The sequence below is a fragment of the Corvus cornix genome, chromosome 10, assembly GCF_000738735.6.
Source record: "Corvus cornix cornix isolate S_Up_H32 chromosome 10, ASM73873v5, whole genome shotgun sequence".
NCBI lineage: Eukaryota > Metazoa > Chordata > Aves > Passeriformes > Corvidae > Corvus > Corvus cornix.
The window spans coordinates 3,965,558-3,972,002 of NC_046340.1; positions in this window are offsets into that span (position 1 = coordinate 3,965,558).

Consider the following 6,445-nt stretch of genomic DNA (forward strand, 5'->3'; position numbering starts at 1 on the left):
AAGGCATTATGCAAGACTAAATGAAGTTTCATTTTCTTCAGACTATTCAGCTCTCTGCATAATTCACATAGTATTTTAATCATCTTTTGAAGAGTCCTTACTTTCTGAAAGGTCAGAAGTAGCCTAAAAATAGTTACTATCATCTGATGGCTGCTTTGCTGCATATGAGACTTGATTCCCAGTAGACAAGATTTTCACATCATAAACCCAGAGTTATCCTGGCAGTAATTAGCATCCTTGTGGATGGGCTGATACAGAGATGCAAAGCTTCACTGTGAGCTCTTTGCTTTCAGAAAGTGCTATTTATATGGAAAGCTCTTTGGGGCAGGGACTGTCTTGTGTTATGAATGCTTCATACAACTGCATCTTGAACTGGTTGAGGCCTGAAGGCACAAATCTAATTCCAAGAATAGTATGATTGAATGGATGTGGAGACTAAGCAACTTTCTCAGTTCTAGACATGACGTCAGAACAAGATTGAGGTGGGAGTGGGAGAACTTGTACTGTGCAGGGTATCTGCTCTTTGGATGGGAACAGGACTTCATTCTCTGGGCTTATCAATGAGTCTCTGTTAGTGAGTATTCCCAGTTCTCCTCAGCTCTTATCTCTCTGAGTACAGAAATTGCTCTTAAAATCTTGAAACAGTCTATTTCCTTTTTTTAAAATACCAGCAAGAGAAACCTTTTCCTTGCTTTGATTCTGCAGTGGATGCTGTGGTTGCTGCTGGTTGTTGGTAGTAAGGATACATGCAATAACAACTGCCAAGCTTTAAGGTCACTGTAAGCTTAGGATTAAGACATGAGAAGACCCTAAGTGAGCCAGATCTGTTCACAGGAAATGAAGAACTTTTTTTTATACTTGTTTTGACTAAGATAATAAAATCCAATCTTGTATAACTCTTTGTTCCTTGATCAAGACATGTAGGAGAAATGAAGATAGACCTGGCAGGCAACCTTATAAACATTAATCTTAAGAGTTGAATACCCAGATGTGAACTGGATCCAGAAAAGTGATAAGCATCTTCCTGCTTTAAAACTGCAGCTGGTTATTTCTATTGGCCAAGATCTTACTGTTCACCCATTGCTAAGCAGAGTAGAGCATTAGTAATGAGGAGCTAAGGTAGCCACAAACTAGAAAGGTCTCTTGGGCTGCCCCTACCATCCTCCTCAGTCTTCTGCACAAATGAACCTCAAGATCTTATTCTTTGAAGATCTTTGCTAATGTCCTCAGAGGACAGTTGTAATCATGTGTCTGATATTTATTACCTATCCTCATTTTCTAAAGCTGCTATTTCCTCCTTCCCTTCATCTTCCTTTGCACTCAGCTTCAAACATGGTAGGGGAAAATCAGGAAACCCACCTAACATGTTTTTAATCTTAGCCAGATGGGAAAATTAATGCCCTGGCTCCAGCAGTTGACCTGTTTGGTTCAGAAACCTGGTCTGACAGTTATGCTGCAAACACCCAGTGGGAAAGGCCCCTTTCAGCAGGGCAAGCAGGCCTGGAGCCCTCTGCTCCCCTCTGCTCCACCAGCACAGCTGTACTGGGACACACCACAGGTCTGCCTGGACCAGCATCTTGTTTCTGATGGAGGAAAACAGCTTTTATTTATATATGTTATATATATATATATATATATATTTATTTATATATATATATATATATATATATATGTAAAAGAGTTCCTGGAGTCAGGCAGAATTTTCCCATCTGCCCACGATTTCTATACATATAAATATATATTTAAAAAATATAAAAATACATATAAAAATGCAGTCTGTTTCCTAGCTCTTGTGTCTCCTTTGTACCTTCTGAGCAGAAGGAGGAAAGTGAGATGATCTTGTCTCCCAGTCCAACCAAATCCTAAATGAGGACATACAACCAGAATGAGTTTTTAGCCGTAGATGAGTTGTTTATGCAGTTTGGGTTGCTGCTGTGGGGAGCTGCCAGCACTGGTGGTGACACAGCTCTAACAGAGACATCACCAGCCAGCAGGAGTAGCTATAGGGAGGTAATTTGACCATGTAGGGACAGATAGTTGCTACTGAGCTTGTGTCCCTGGTACAATGTGTACATCCTTGAAATAGAAACAAATAAGCTTGTGTCTGCATTTGGAAAAATAACGTGTGTGTGTGTGTGGCAGGAAGTTTGGCCTGGCTCCATCTCCTGCTCACCTACACATGCAGCTTCTTGTACCTGTTCAGTGTCCCTTATCACTTTCACAGGCTTTATCAGAACCACAGTGTGAACATTTTCTGTACTCTGACTCTGTAAAATGGGTCATGTTTCAAAATGCATTACTACCTGTGGGTTAATGAGCCTCCTCATTCCTTTCCAGCCACGTTCTGCTGTGAAACTCATGCTTTTTAGCACTTTTGAAAAATATCTGCCTATACCTGTCTCTTGGCTCCCCTCCTTTCTCAGGCAGATCACAATACTTCAACAGAGCTGAAATAGCAGAACATTGGGCAAAAAATTGGGTTTAATGCTGTGTTTGCTTCCATGTTTGGTTGTGACCTCTTCTAGTCTGGATGAGACGGCAGTGAGAATGGAGTTTAATAATAAAGTGAAATTACAGAAAGATAGAGAAAGATGCCACTGTAGGTCATTTTTGTGCTATGCTTTCATCTGGGCAGGACTGAATATAACTCTGATTCCTATTCCTGACAGCCTGTTTGACATTTCTGTCTCCTGCAGCAGTTAGACTCTGGTCTGTAGTCACACGTTTGTGCAGTGGCTGCTGCTCAGTTTAAAAGGAAAGGAAAGAATAGATAGGAGTCCTTGATATGCATCTAAGCAATAGCTTCCTCTCGAAGGCAAGCCTCCCTGGCATAGGTCACTAGTCCACGCTCAGTGCTGGGTATTGTTCCTGAGCAGCATTTAAAATTTACACAGCTTTTCACATGCCCTGAGCCAGCCAGTTTTCAATTACATTCGTGCCTGCACCTTCTCTTTGATATGCAGTGGTTAACCCTTGTGACAGAGTCTCACAGTGCTACCTGTGCCAGTGCTGGTGGGCACTGTCAGGGACAGATCTGCCAACACACTTCCCAGGGCAGGAAGTCAGCCACGTGCTCAGCTCTTTACTTTTTTCTTGCTGTTATTGTTTTAATAGCCACTAGTGAGGCACAAAAATATTTTTTTCTCAATTTGTCATGGTTTAAAATACAGGGAGATTTTTTTTTTTCTCCCCTCTGCTCTACTGCCATGTATGAATGGTGCTTGGATATGTCCTTTTTCTCCTGGAACCATCCAACTGAAGGGAGCTATCAGCACCTCTCTGGGCACTGGTGCCAGCTGGTAGTATATGGGCATATTTATCTTCATTTGATGCCACTTTCACCCTGCCCATCCTGTGGTTTTTGCTTGTTTCCTTGTGAGAAAGAGCCATTCCATAGTCTTTGAGGTTCTGCTGTTGCTATTGTTTGGCAGTATAAAGAGTTAGAAGGGTCTGCAGAAGAGGTTGTCAGATGAGTTAAGCTAATGATCCACTAGTAATGATCCCTAGCAATCTTGACTTGATTTGGCAGTGGAAGAAATTTAAGGAGTGAACTGCTTATTAAAATGACCTTTACTGCATGTGTCTGTGCTCAGTAATTGATACAGATTAGCCAGGAGTTAGTGTAGCATTTTATAATGGATTAATACTGGAAAGCTGAATTATTTTTTTTCTTAGGGGCAGCTCAGAACAAGAAGTCTTTGGTTGCTGCAGGCTTCTGTGTTCTCTGTCCTCTGCAACATCCCCTTGGTCCCACTCCTTAAGGGATCAGCACATGCAGAATCTCCTCTGAAGGAGACATGCACTGTGCAATTGTAATGGTACCTTTTAGCAGGAAATGCCCTCCAAACAGAGGCATAAACCCAACCTAACTGTTTTAAGGGCAAAACAGCTGTGCTGTTCAGAGTCAATGGGCATCTTAATTTCATTCAATTCCATATTGCACGTGTCAGCACACCAGGAGAGGCACACACACGGTGTCCAAGGAGCAGCAGCAGCTCTCTGTGTGAGGCTGCTCCATTGGTGAGTGTTGTGTTCCTTAGGAGTGCGTGCATGTACCAGCAGAGGGCACGCAGACTTCATTAAATGGGGACACGTGCTAATTAATAAATCTCAGAAGCAGGTAGGCATCTACCTGCATCCGTGTCATTCCCAGACAAAGTGCTCATTCAGCTGTGCGGAAACTGCCCGTTCCAACAGACTTGCGTTATCTGAAGCAGGCAGGAAGTGAGGGGGCATAAAGCATATGTTTGGAATTACATAATCCGTAGTCGAACTGTGATCATGTTTCATGTTCATGCTTAGTCAGACTGTGGCAGTGATTAGGGTTGACTAAACAGTTACTGTAGCTCCCGTTTTTTCCATTGTGTGGCATCTGCTAGCTCTGTTCATCGTTAAAGTCTCAATCCAGGCGAGTGACACGGAGTGTGGATCAGCCCATAATGAACTAGAGAAAAGCAGGGAGAGAGAGTCAGCAGTTTTTGTAATATATCAGCACAGGATTATTGGGAAACATGAACTTAAAAGGAAAGCTATCTGCATTTTAGAAACTGAATCAAAGCTAAACCGTACCGTAGACTCCTCTGTTCTATCCTGCCTATGCACTTGCAGTACATTCATAATCTTCATAAAGGAGAAAATGAATTGGTGAAATAGGCTGTTTTATGATAATATCCCATATGTTATCAGATTCATGCAGGCAGAATCACACTAATGAAGAGAAATTGCAGTTTATGTAGGGCTTGCAGGCCTCGCTGAGGCAGATTAACAGTGGCGAGGGTAAGAGGCAGCACAGTGCCTTGGCAGGCTGCCCGAGAGCTAATCAATGCAGATGGAGTCAAAGGGACTGGGAGGCTGATTCCCAACAGTTTCATCTCGGAGCAGGGATGACTGTATCCATCAGTGCTCCTTGATAAGACAGCCTTTAAGCTTGTGGTAAGAATGAACCCATTTGGGGAGGCAGAGGCTGAGCAATACTAAAAGCGATGACTCCACATGCGGTGCAGGGGAGAGGTGGGTGTTTAATTTTAGCTGCTGACCTGATTTCATGCTGAATGACAAGTATCTATAGGAATCCTCAAGGGCCAATCAGTTGCTATGCTAGTGAAGCTTTTGGAGAAATGCATTTAATTTTATTCAAGTGATGCCTTTAAGGAAGCAATTATGATTTTAGCTCTCAGAAGTTCTGACTCCTTCAGGTTGATTTCAGCTAGTGCTAGTGCTTCTCTCATGCTTCATGTTGCTGAAACTGAAGTCTAACTCAGTTGTTTATTTAACATGGCACAGGCTAATGTTCTGAAATACCCCAGTTTTCCTCTGGTGTTCAATCTTTTACACCAATATGAGATCAAACTTGGTGCAGAATCAAAACAATTGGCGTCCTTTTGCCATTTGCATGCACATCCTGAAGTGAGGCTTAGAAAATAAAGAAACAACAGGGCCTTGACATCAGGGAACTCCTTTGCAGAGTGTTCTTCATGCCTTTGTGCTGGAGCAAAGTGTACTTGTGGTGACCCAGGAGAGGGCTTTCATTTCTCAAGAGGAAGACTGGCTAAGATCTCAGTCCACATGTCCTCAGGTCCCTTGTCATAGAAGACACTCATGAAAAAAATATGAGAGTTGGGCCCACACATGGGGCAGATGCTTCACTTTTCCCTGGTGATAGAATCCTGGCCACTAGGAACATTAGTCACTTGGAGTCCTCCCCTTGGGGGAGTGTGTTTCTGATCAAAAATGAAGGCTGCATTCAGCCACAAGCTTAGACTCCAATTGTTCAGTATTATTGAATGTTTAAATATTAAGTAGTAGGGCTTTTAATACTGTTAATTATGGGGTAGGAGCTCAGTCATTGTGTCCATACTCTGTTCTGCTGCTGTTACTGGCTTATGTAGGTAGGGTGGGGATCCAGGTTTGGTTCATGCCCATCTTTCCATAGTCTGGTTGATTGATTTGAAAGTTCCTGTTTGAAGATCATTTTGCATGATTCCCTTCCCAGTTTTGACTTCAGTGAAAAATGGCTGGACTCAAATGCCAGGCTTTGTGGATGGGATTTGTTTGTTTTCTGTGGCTAGTTGCTGACTGGAACCTCATCTGCATGTTTGTATTGGCTTTTTATTTTCACTTGTCTCTGAATCTGTCCAGTGATTAGTTTGTTGACAGATGGCTTTTCCCTTGAATAAGATACAGTGACTAGATGTTCTGAATGTCCCAGAAGGGCTCTGGCATTTGTCCTCAGGACAATGAAAAACACCCTGGCATTTTCTGCCTTCTCTGAATTTGCCTTTCATTTGTGTGTTGTATAGATTCCTCTAAGGATATGGAAAGAAAAATGTTAAAATATGGTTATGACAGGCAAAGTGACAGGTCAAAAAAGCCCTTTCCTTGGTATAAGGAAAAGGATTTTCCTGCAGTTTCTGTGTGTTGCAGTTCACAGTTCCTTGCTTCAGCA